Source organism: Odocoileus virginianus, chromosome 13 (genome assembly GCF_023699985.2).
Source record: "Odocoileus virginianus isolate 20LAN1187 ecotype Illinois chromosome 13, Ovbor_1.2, whole genome shotgun sequence".
NCBI classification, from domain to species: Eukaryota; Metazoa; Chordata; class Mammalia; order Artiodactyla; family Cervidae; genus Odocoileus; species Odocoileus virginianus.
Genome location: NC_069686.1, coordinates 27,990,464 through 28,003,164, shown reverse-complemented (window position 1 = coordinate 28,003,164; position 12,701 = coordinate 27,990,464). Strand labels below are relative to the sequence as shown.

Sequence of the window (12,701 nt, the reverse complement as noted above, 5' to 3'; positions counted from 1 at the left end):
AAAGGAAGAAAATTCCATGTAAGATAAAGCAAGCCCCTCCGTGACCCAACCCTTTGTCTTTAGTTACCTCCTATGTCACTCCTTGATTCAAGCGACCTGTCTAAATCTGTCCTGCCTTTTCCTAGCTCTGCCCATATATTTTATTTTCCCCTATCAGGAATGCCTGTTTTCTCCCTCCCTTGTCTTAGTTTTCGACCTCTCCAGTTAAGGCCCTGCTCAAATCTCCTGTTTTATATAAAATGTTTCTAAGACAGTCTCTAGCCCTTGGGGATTCCAAACATCTGTATAAGGTACATTCTGTTCATTTGGTACTTAAAGCATGGTACCTCCTGCAGCTGTTTTTTTCTGTAAGTACATGTGCATAGACATTCCACCCAGGTTATAGATCCTAAACAAATATTTATTGTCTGTGGTGACAGTAGAAACAGTGTATCCTTTAAGTCTCAACTTGAATGTTATTTCCTTGAAATCTTTCTTGACTCTGCAGGCTGGTGAGCTTCCTCTGTGACAGGTTCTCAGTGCATCCCACATTCATCTTGATAGCACTTAGCCACAGCTGGATTAAATAATTATATGCCTGCTTATTTGTTGAATGAATGTCTCCCTCCCCAGGCCACAGGATCCTGGATGTGGTGACTGTATTTGTTTTAGTCACTTCTATGTTCCCAAGTACCTAGCCCATGAGATGCTGAATGAATAAAAGAATAAATACCTGATAAATGCCTCATAAAGGATGAATGAATAAATAAATAAATACATGGGATACTCTGATTTCTCTTCCTCTCATATAAATCACTTGTCTTTTAAATACATGGTAAATGCCTCATAACGGAGAAGGCAATGGCAACCTACTCCAGTGTTCTTGCCTGGAGAATCCCAGGGACGGTGGAGCCTGGTGGGCTGCTGTCTGTGGGATCGCACAGAGTTGGACACGACTGAAGCGACTTAGCAGCAGCAGCAAATGCCTCATAAATGATTCAGACAACAGGAGATCTAAGTATTTAAAAGAGGCAGAAGTCTGCTAGCGTGAAAGGGAGGGTCTTCAGGCCTTGGATGAGAACCATTCAGTAGATAGTAGATATAGGGGAACACTCCAAGCTGGTGCATGATGTGAGCAAAATAATAGACATCTGCCTTCTGCTGGGTGCCAGGCCCTTTTGCGGAGCTTTTCCCATGCGCTCTATTATTTAATAATCATTCTATGAAAGTGTTACTATTATCCTCACTTCACTAGTATTTGTTACTATTATCTTCACTGTGGAAACTGAAATAACACAGACAACATCAGCAACTTGGTCATGGTCAGTAGCCGTAGAGAAAGTACCAAGACTACATAAATGTGTGTGATGGTTACTGCTATTTTCTTCCCATTTACAATTAGGGAGAGGGCCTGTTTTTAATTATGAAGTATATATCATACTTAAAAAAGAGTAGCTATGCTTGTGGGCCTCCACCTTACTCCCACACAGAAATAACACTCCTCTGAATTATGTTCTTTACACTTTTCCATATGTGATTCATTCCTTAAACAGTATATATAACTTTGCATGTTTTTAAATTTTATGTAAATAGGATCATTTAAAGTTTTTTCCTACTTAACCTTTTTGGCTCAAAATTACACCTGTGACATTCATCTGTGTTAGTGTGTGTAGGTATAGTTAATTCATTTTTATGTGGTATTCCATCATAAGAATAAAGCACACTTTATCCATTCTCCTGTTAGTAAACATTTAAGGTAGGTTTTAGCTTGGTGGTTTAGCGGTCCTTAGCAATGCGCCTATGAGTGTTTTTGTACACAACTCCTGTGCACATTGCTGGATTTCCCTGGAGGGTAAATCTTAGAAATGGAATCGCAGGAGCACAGACTATGTTCAGAACCAACGTTATTACGATGTCAGTGTGCTCTCCAGTCTGCACGCCCAGTGATGTGCACATGTGTTCCCACTGCTGAACATTGCCATCAACACTTGGCTTTTTAACGTTTTTGGTGTGAGGTGAAATGGTATCTGATTGTACTTTAAAGTTCCATTTCCCTAATTACTAACGCGGTTGAACACGTTTTTCTATGATTTGGTTATTTGTGTTTCCTTTTCCAGTACTTGTACAAGTTATTCATTTGTTTTCTCTAGGACCCATTCCCTGCCCTTCCCCACCTTGACTCCCAAGAGGCTGCTTGCATTGCTTAGATTCCCTCACCCACTGCCTTCTGATGAGGTTAAGCTAATGGGAGTTCCGGCAAGAGATAGAAGTTTGGGATGGGGAGGCCCCGAGGTGTTTCTCTCCTCGCTGCTTCGCCGCTGCATCTAAGCAGTGCTGTGTCTCCTCTGTGGTTCCGGCTCTGGCCTGGAGGCCTCATCCTTTGTGGTCCAGTTCCCACCGGAAACCCCTACTTTGTTTCCATCGTCCTTTTCCATCATCCTCCTTTTGGATGGTTCCTTCTATAAGGTTCTAGTTCTGTTGAGCTGCCTAGCATGGGTTTTGTTCTCCTTATTGGACCTTGGTGACACTGATTCAACTTACCAAAAATTGTACCTGAGACAGTATCCAAAAATAAGTAAGAGGTAAACAAGAAAAACTCCAAATGGAGCATATCCAACTGCATAAGGTGTTGTGGTATAGGAGATCCAGCATGGGATGCATTTAAATTGATGATGCCCACAGATAGTCCCAGGTGTAGTAAGAGGACCCAGGAGGCCAAGGCTTGGCCTAAGAATAAATTTTAAACAATTCCCACTACACTTTGATAATAAAGATCTGCTCTTATTCCTGGTCATAACTAAACTCATGAGAACTAGTTGTGAACAGAGACATCACAGTGCAAAGATAAGGTTATAATTCATCCACTTAAAAAGACAAACAAAAAAAAAATTAAACAATTCTTCTTGTTAAAGTAAACTGAACTTCCTTCACAGATGTTATAGAATTCTCAGATGAGGAAATGTTCTGTTAGGGTGTGTACAGAACATTGACACAAGAGACTGGGTAGACAGTTGACAACCAAAGTTAGCTTATTCACTTGCTCAGCTTAACCTCATGCACAGAGAGCAAGGAATTGTGGAATTACAGAGCTTGTAATGATCTTGGAGTACATTATCTTCCCTCTCATTTTATAGATGAGGAAACTGAGGATTCAAAAGATGCAGTGACCACTGTGGATATGAGAAATATTAAAGAGGTTATTTGTAGACCTCTGAGATGCATGGGAAGAGTCCAAAACATGATGAAAACACCTTACGGCTGGTAAGCTACTTCTGACTGGGGGTAGAGGTGAAATTTGGGTGTGAGATGCTGGTGCAAGGGTGGGTCACATGTCAAGAGGATGCTGATGTTGGTAGGAGTGTGTACCTTGTAGGAGTGTGTTGCAAATATCAGTGATGTGTTTTGGATAGGGGTACAATATCCCAAGCATGGTGGGTATTCTCTAGGAAACATTTTCATCAAGGATGCATGCTTTGAATAATAAGGAAATAATTGTAGTGGTACAAATGATTTTCTGGATGTGGAAAATGTGATGAAGGGATAAGTTTTGACTTTGCCAGAGACATGTATTCACTGTTTTGTCAAACAAGCAAGAACTGAGGTGATGTGTTTGCTTTTACTTATGTAATTGGAGGTTCTTTCCTCAGGTTTACTAAATCCATTGCCTAAATCTGTTCTAAGAAAACAACAGCTCCAGTGATAAATAACCAAAGCTCAAGAGTCCTTGCTCCTCAGGGAAACTGATCAGGTTTTTGTGCTTTAGAACAGTTATTTTCCCAACTTTAGCAGAAGATAAAGAAGGTCAGGTTTTTCAGCTTTGGAAATCAGAGGTGATCTGACCATAGACCAGAGCTGACTTATAGCCCAGGGACAAAGTTCAGAATACCTAACCTGTTAGTTAAGGGTGAAACTAAGAATGCTGTATTACTAAGTTTTAGAAATCTTTGTAAATTGTATCATAGTGAGGATCCTACTAAGAAATTCGAGTACCAAAAGGTATGACACCATGACATTACCAATTTACCAATTTTACCTTCTATTTGCATTTTGCCAACTTACTTATATCTCCGTAAAGAAGATGGTTCAAACTGTTTCCTCTTCAGGGCCAGTTCTGTCTCCCCCTGGGCTTCCTCCATGGAGAGGAACATGCTTCTTACTTTGCTGATAGGATTTGTTGTTGTTTAGTTGCTAATTTGTGTCTGACTTTTGCAGCCCTAGATTGTAGCCAGCCAGATTCCTCTGTCCATGGGATTTCTCAAGCAAGAATACTAGAATAGGTTGCCATTTCCTCCTCCAGGAGATCTTCCTGACTCAGGGATCAAATCTGGGTCTCCCGCTTTACCACTGAGCCACCTGGGAAGCCTGCTAATGGGATAGAGGTTACTTGATGTTAGTTCACTAGGTCTCTATTTTTCTCGCTGTAAACTTATCTTTTTCTCAGCCTTGGAAGAAAAGCCAGCCTCCCGTTTCTTAACATATCTGTGCTTCTCATCCTAATTCTCTCCTCTTCAATATTTTTTGTTTCTCCCTGTCCATGAATCTGAGGCAGAGAGACTCTGAGTATGTTTAAATTTTTTAAAAAACCTTTTTCCTATAGAATGTAAAAACTACACCCAAAGTATAGACAATTGCTGTTCCCATTTCTCTCCTTTGATGTTAATCAATACCTGACCAATCTTGTCTCGTCTGTGCTCTGACCCACTCTCCACTCTTCACAGATTATTTTGAATAAAATCTCAAGACATCAAATATTTCATCTGTAAATATGTTGGCATACATCTCTAGAAGGTGGCTCAATGGGTAAAGAATCCACTTGCAATGCAGGAGATACAGGAGACTCGGGTTCAATCCCTGGGTTGGAAGACTCCCTGGAGGAGGGCATAGCAACCCACTCCAGTATTCTTGCCTGGGAAATCCATGGATAGAGGAGCCTGGCGGGCTACAGTCCATGGGGTCTCAGAGTCAGACACGAAGGAAGTGACTAGCACATATGCACGCACTAAAAGATCACATAAAATACCCAACCTTAGTACATCATCTCACCTAAAAACATTGACAACAATTCCATAATACTGTTAACATTTCCCCAATTAGCTTATAAATGTTTTGAAACTTAATATATTTGAAATAGTATAGTGAATGTCCATGTAACACTACTTAGGCAAAAGTGTATAATATTTCCAGAAACCGTCCAGAAACTCTCTCTGTGCCACCCCCCCCCACCTTTTAAAGTCACACATATCTCCCTTCTCTCTAGAGGTAGCCACTATTCGCATTTTCATGGTAGTAATGTCCTTGATTTACTTTATAGTTAGAACTCTTACAAATAGACCCCTTTAGGTGTTGCCTGTTTCTGAACTACATACGGATGGGTTCATGATCTATGTATTTTTTTATATCTGATTTATTTTATTCAAAACTGTGTTTGTAAAATTTATTCACATTGTTGTGTGTAGCTGTGCTGTTTTTCATTTTTATTGCTATGTATGTCCCATTGTATAAATATACCACAATTTGTTTATCCATTTGATGGATGTTTCCAGTTTTTGACAGTATTAGTCTTTCTCTGTTTGATTAATTTTGCAAAGCATAGTACTCTCTAGGTCCATCCACATTGTTGCAAATAGCAGAATTTTGTTCTTTTTATGGCTGAGTAATATTCCATTGATATTGGAGTATTACTTTATCCAATATTTATTGTCTTTATCCATTCATCTGTTGAGGGACATTTGGGTTACTTCCATGTCTTGGCTATTGTAAATAATGTTGCTGTGAACATTGGGATGCATGTGTCTTTTCAAGTTAGAGTTTTTGTTTTTGGATATATAACCAGGAGTGGAATTGCTGGATTATATGATGTTTCCATTTTTTGGTTTTTTGGAGAACATCTATAGTGGACGTTGTCTATTGTGGCTGTACCAATTTACATTCTCACAGTGTTCAAGGGTTCCCTTTTCTCTGCTTCCTTGACAATGTTGTAATATATTTGTAGATCTTTTCTAATTTTATTTAGCCACACAGTATGCAAGATCTTGGTTCCCTAACCAGAGATCAGACCTGTGCCCCCTGCAGTGGAAACAGGGAGTCTTAACCCCTGGACCACCAGGGTGTGACAGGTGGTCTTCTGACAGGTATGAGATGATATCTCATTGTGGTTTTGGTTTGCATTTCTCTAACAATTGTCAGTGTTGGGTGTTTTTCATGTGCCTGTTAACCATCTGTTTGTCTTCTTTGGAAAAATATCTATTTAGGTTTTTAGTCCATTTAAAACTGTTTTTTTATATTGAGTTGTATGAGCTATTTATATATTTTGGATATTAATCTCTTATTGGCCATATGATTTTCAAATATTTCTCCCATTTAGTCGGTTGTTTTGTTGATGATTTCCGTTGCTGTACACAGGAGTCTCCTGCCTGTGTTCTCTTCTAGGGGTTTATGGTTTCAGGTCTTACATTTAGATCTTTAAGCCATTTGAGCTTTTGTTTGTATATGATGTAAGGAACAAAGCTTCTTTCTTAGCTGTAATACTTATGAGCAGAGCAAGCTGGAGGGTTCAAAATCTTTTCCCCCACACCTTCCACAGTGCATCCCAAAAGATGGATGAGAACTAGAGAAGCCCCACACCAAAGAAAACAGTGGAGATGAATTAATAATTGATGAACACACAATGAGGAAACTGGTGGCCATGTGACTCCTTGGGTACATGCATGAAACTTTTTCTGAAATATACAATAAATACGAGAGAAATTGCTAGATTAAGATCAAGGTATGTGTACTCAACTTGTTTTAATGTTGCCAGTTGCTCACCAAAATTGTACCAATGTGAATTCTCAGTTTCCATTGTTCTACATTGTCATCAGCAATTGATTGGGCATTCTATGTTTATTGCCTTTTGAGCTTTTTCCTTTGTGAGTTGAGAGTTTTGTTTTGCTATCTTTCTATTGATTTGTTTGTATTTTTCTTATTGGTTTTTAGGCGTTCTTTATATATTCTGGATACCAAACCTTTATCAGTTATATGCATTACATATATCTTTTACAGATTTGATATGTATCTTTTTTCTTTTAAGGCATCTTCCAGATGTTTTGAACTTTAACTGAATTAAATATATAAATCTTTTCCTTTATGATGAATATTTTTCACTCTTGTTTAAGAAATCCTTTCCCACTTGAAGATCATAAAATTATTCTATATTTTATTGTACACACAAAAATTTGCCATAACACATTTAAATGTTTAATCCACCTGGAGTGTATTTAAATACATGGTGATAAATTTTTCCCCCTAAATTAAGTTAATTATTCCAACAGTAACTTTTTCTCATTGATTCATTAGTGCCACCTCTGTCATATATAGATATTTCCATAAATTCAAAGGACAGTATTTGGGCTCTGAATATTGCTTCATGTAAAAAATTTTTCCCCATCTCTGCACCAATTGTGGCACATTGCTTTTTATATATTGTAACTTTAGAATAAGTCTTAATTTCTGGAAGGGAGAACATCCCACTTCTTTTGCCTCTTCCCCTTTGCTCTTCCATATGAAGTGTAGAACCAGCTTGTTAAGTTTCACAAGAAACCTTATTTGGCTTTTCATTGCAACTGCACATGGCAAGCCTCCCCAGTGTTCTTGCCTGGAGAATCCCATGGACAGAAGAGCCTGGCAGGCTACTGCCTATGGGGATCACAAAGAACTGGACATGATTGAAGTGACTTAGCGCATAGCACCATGTCTTCTGGACGCTGGTCTTTCTGCTTTGTGAACATGATATTGCCCTCTCTTCATTTTGGTCTGAAAATGTGTGTCGATCTGAATGCTAAACTGAGGGATGTGTACCCAATTTGGCAGTTGTTTGGGTTCCACTGAAGGATTTTGAGTGAAAAGACTGACATGATTAGAACCTTATTTTGAAAATATTGGTCTAAGAGTGCTAGCAATTTGATTGGAGAATAGAAATACAGGACTCTTGCAAAAGTCAAGGGGGAACAATAATGCAAGTCTGAACTTTAGCAGAAGTGGTAATGGAGACTAAGATAAATTTGAGAAACTTTTCAGAAACAAATAATTACTTCTTTTTGAAATAAAAAGATCCACTTGGGCTCCCTGCTTCTCTTTTTAAGGACAGATGAATGAGAAGCTCTGAAAGAGAAAGAAGGTAAGACTTAAAGGAGTTACCTGTGGTAGGGGAAAGTGGCAATCACAGGAATCAGTCCTTGGAGTTTCCTATTTCCTGCCCCCCACCCCACATTTTTGGAAATCATATCCTTCTTTTAGGGTTTCCCAGGTAGCTCTCTTGGTAAAGAGCCTGCTTGCCAATGCAGGAGACTTTGGAGATGCAGGTTCAATCCCTGGGTCAGGAAGATCCCCTGGAGGAGGTCATGGCAACCCACTCCAGTATTCTTGCCTGGAGAATCCCAAGGACAGAGGAGCCTGGTGGGCTATGGTCCATAGGGTCACAAAGAATTGGACATGACTGAAGCAACTTAGCATAGTACATGCTTCTTTCAAGTCTGGTTCAAATATGTAGACCTCTTCCTTGAGGCCAACCCTGATTTCATCAGCTGGAATGAGAATACATAACATGTTTTCCTTTGTTTTATGATTATGCCCATGCTCACCATCCCCATAGGAGTAGGTACCAAGTCTTAATGGCTTTTATTCCCTGCTCTCTGGCACAATTCCTTTTAATACAAAGAAAAAATCCTGTCAGGCAACAAAGAGTAATAGTTCAAGAATAAAAAGTAAAACCTTCATTTGTCCCCTAGAGAACACTGGTTTTTTCCCCTCCCTTTCGTGGGTAGAGTTTGGACCATTCTGCTTTGTGAGGTCATCACGAACAAATTTGGGTAGAGGAATGTTTGTGGACATTTCTCCTCATTTCCTTTAAAAACACTTCCTATGTTTTGTGATTTCTTTCATTTGATGGCTGTTTTGTAGTGTTATTTTATATTGTGATGTCTGTGTGTGAGTTAGGATAAGTATCAATAGTTATTGAGTATAAAGGAATTTTCAGTATTTTATTATTCTTACAGTTAAATGATTTAATCTGCAAATCATCTACTAGGTGGCTGTATGCAATTTACAGAAAGAATGATAGATACCTAACAATTCAAAAATTAAAAGCAGAATACAACCGTAAGTAAAGGTATACCCTTGCTGCCTTGTAAATAGCTGTCATCAGTTTCTTCCCCGTGGGTGGTCAGACTTCCCCTGTGAGTGAGTTAATGGAAAATTAAGGAGACACCATTCTCATGTAAGGTTCTTAAGTGTGGTTCAACCTCCAGTTGCTCTTAGTGGGACGAGGTGATGTGTGTGGGTGGGTGTATGTGTGTTTGCGTGCTCATGTGTGCATGCTTGCACATACCTGTCGGTGTGCTTTCCCTCTTGATACTATACTCCCGTTTGTTTCTTGTGTCTTTGTCTTTCACATTTTAAGGTGCTGCTTTATGATTGCAATTGACACATCGTCATTTCCGTACTATTTCCACCCCTGAGAGCACTTTGGTTTCTTCAATTTGACATACACTGTTTGCAATCATTGCCTTTACTTGTTATCACCTTGCCATACATATGCCCAAGAGGCATTATCCAGATAAATATGAAAGTGTTCTCAAGGGAGCTTTCTAGCTCTGGGATTCTGCTTCTTATCTCAGAGAGGCTTCCAAAGCCTACGGCCAAGCCCCTAATAAAAGGCATGCAGAGGTTATGATGCTCTCTGTTCCACATGACCCTGCACCTCTAATCACAGCTGAATAGATCAAATATCAGCTTCTGCCTCACAAACAGCCAATCTCTACATGGCTTAGCAGAATGTAAAATGGCTTTTTCTTATTTATGAACATAAGCCAAAATCCATAAAGCAGGCTCATAAGAAGGGCAGATTGAAAACTCCCAAGAGGAAAATATGAAATGCCTTTTCTGAGATTGGCTCCCCAAAAGCAGGCCCTGGGATAATTGTGTGAAAGTGCCCTGATGAAAAGAGTCTTCAAATAGAATATAAAGTTTGTCTTGCTGTCATAGGACCCTTGAGATAGGAATTTTTCCTAGAAAAATCTAGAGCAATGGGGACATGGGACAAGGTTGAAAGGAAGACAAACAAGGGTGGGATGTCAAGCAAAATCCCACAGAAAGTAACTTGGTAACTATTCTGTAGAGAGGTTTGGAGACATGAGGATCCCATCACAGACAATCCTATCAGGGTTGAGGGAGCTGAGGTATTTATACTCCTATACTCATCAGTCTTGGGCTGAGAGCTGAGACTAGGGTGGGGATATAAATGAACAGATATGATCTGCTCTCTGTTAGATTCTACAGGCCTGGTGTGAGAGGTTGCTCAGGAGGGACTATTGTGATTTGTGGAACCAATCAGATCCTCTCTCTTAGGGATCTGGGGATAACAAAACACAGAGAATTAGCAAGAATTCGAGAGGCAGCAGGATCCAGGAGCAAGAAGCAGCAGAGAGAATTGAAAGGAATAGATGCAAAGGTGTACAGAATTCTTTGTATGTGGGCATGTGCCCTGGTTTCACTCACTAACTCATTCCCTTGGAGACGTGGTATTTTATTACTCCATCACTGCTTTCTTTTATTCAAGTAATTTTAAAAAATCTGGTCATGTTACATGGTTTGTGGGATCTCAGTTCCCCAACCAGGGCTTGAACCCAGGCCTCTGCAGTGAAAGTGCCAAATCCTAACCACTGGACCACCAGGGAATTCCCCCATCACTGCCTTTTGTGGTAGCAAAGGTATCTTGAGTACAAAGTAAAGGTGACAGGTGTGATTCTCCCAACAGAAGAACCAGATGGTCAAATCCTCGGGTTCAGCTACTTTATTATTATGCTTCTGATTTCCCTTTTCCCCATCTGTCTATGTCACATGAGGTGTGGATTTCACCTAGAAAAACTCAATAGATTATTAGTGAACTTATTTTTCTGTGATTTTCAATACGGGTTGTGGGTATCTCTGGTGAATTAGTCTAGGGGCTAAAGGTGTTTTTGTAACACTTCTCTCCCTCACTGGCAGGGCCAGCTTCATGGTGGGCAATAGATAGTTGCTACAAACTGTGTGACTTGGCACCAATCCTGGAACTACAAATACCTAGCCTCTGGCCTTCCACTCAGCCACCTCACACCTACCTACACTATCCCCCACCCCCGCCCTGTCCATTTATTATGCATTTGGGCTCAGCAAATTGGAGTGGTTAAAATGAAAATGTTTTCTGGAAACAACCCATATTGGTTAACAATCTAAGTTCATATGCTTATGTGCAGTGATGTAGCTGAAGAATTGTAAAGCAAGTTTCATAGAGCAACGGTTTCTTATAATCTAGGATAACTCTCAAATCCATCTTAATAGTGAGCCTAGCTGGAAAGAGGATTTAGACTAGATAAAATTAGCATAAGAACTGCTCGCTTACTATTTTTGAGGTGGGCGTCTTTTTCTTCCCAGGTCTGGCAACCTTATCTCTGTGTTAGACATTTTAAGGAAATTGACAAGAAGTATTAATTCCAACGATTCACATTGGTTAGGTATAGATGAAATCAGGGGAAAGGAAGATGATTTACAAAGTCAGTATACCATGTGAAAGGAAAACAAAAAACAATGCAGTTACTCTTGAAGCCCATTATATGTGGAGTTGAATTCAGAATGGCAGGTAATCTGGGGGTTCCCAAACCAAATAGCCAGCCTCAGGACACCGCACCAAGATATCCACTTTCAGTTGTGATAGCTTCTGGAAGCTCTCAGGAGTAATGATGATAAGACTCCATTAAATTTTTTAAAAAGCAATAGCATTCATTAACATTATTGAGAACCTACTTTGTGCTTTGCTTTACTTTCCTTATCTATAAAATGGGGCTAATAAAATCACCCACTTCATAATGGGGTATTGTAACAATTAAGTGGGGGAGGCAGATTAGCACCTGATACAGTCCTATGTGTAATCCCTAACATTTATTATTATTGTTAGCTACTCATTATTGTTGGAGATGAAAAGAATAGAGAAGATACAGCCCTTCTCTTCAGGTGGCTCTGAGCCTAATGGGAAATGAGACATGTGGACAAGCAGCTACAGTTGAGGAGGATTCAGTGCAACAGGCTTCCCTGCTGGCTCAGACGGTAAAGCATCTGCCTGCAATGCAGGAGACCCTGGTTCGATCCCTGGGTTGGGAAGATCCCCTGTATAAGGAAATGGCAGCCCACTCCAGTACTCTTGCCTGGAAAATCCCATGGATGGAGGAGCCTGATAGGCTACAGTCCATGGGGTCCCAAAGAGTTGGACACGACTGAGCGACTTCACTTTCACTTTCTGGTGCAACAATAGAGACATATTAACACCAGGGTCCTGGCTTAAAAGAGGGAGCAATTAATTTTGCTTAGACAGTAGTGGAAGATTTTCCAGAGTAGGAGGCTCTGGGGGCTGAGAAAGGTTGCCATAGGGGGTAAAGGGGTAAAGGGCTTTCTAGTAGTGAGACTTGTATATGCAGTGTCATAAAGATAGCACACAGTGCAGAACATCTGAATGGTTACCCAGGAGTGGAGTGAGGTCTGTCGGTGCAGAAATGGCCAGATGTGATGCTAGATGGTAAGGTGGAGCTACATCAAGAAAAAGTTCTGTGTGCAATATTCAGGAACTTGGACTTTATCCTCTGTGTACTGCAGACCATTAAAAGGGTTTGACCAAAAAAAAGCAACAAAGATGGACTTCCGTGTTGGCTCAGCAG

General features: G+C 40.0%; 1 non-coding gene across 1 annotated transcript; it reads left to right on the top strand.

Moving 5' to 3' along the window:
* The first annotated feature begins 12,078 nt into the window (after positions 1-12,078).
* TRNAC-GCA (transfer RNA cysteine (anticodon GCA)) lies at positions 12,079-12,150 on the top strand. Its single transcript has one exon. It is a non-coding gene; the product is annotated as a tRNA-Cys (tRNA).
* Positions 12,151-12,701: the final 551 nt, after the last annotated feature.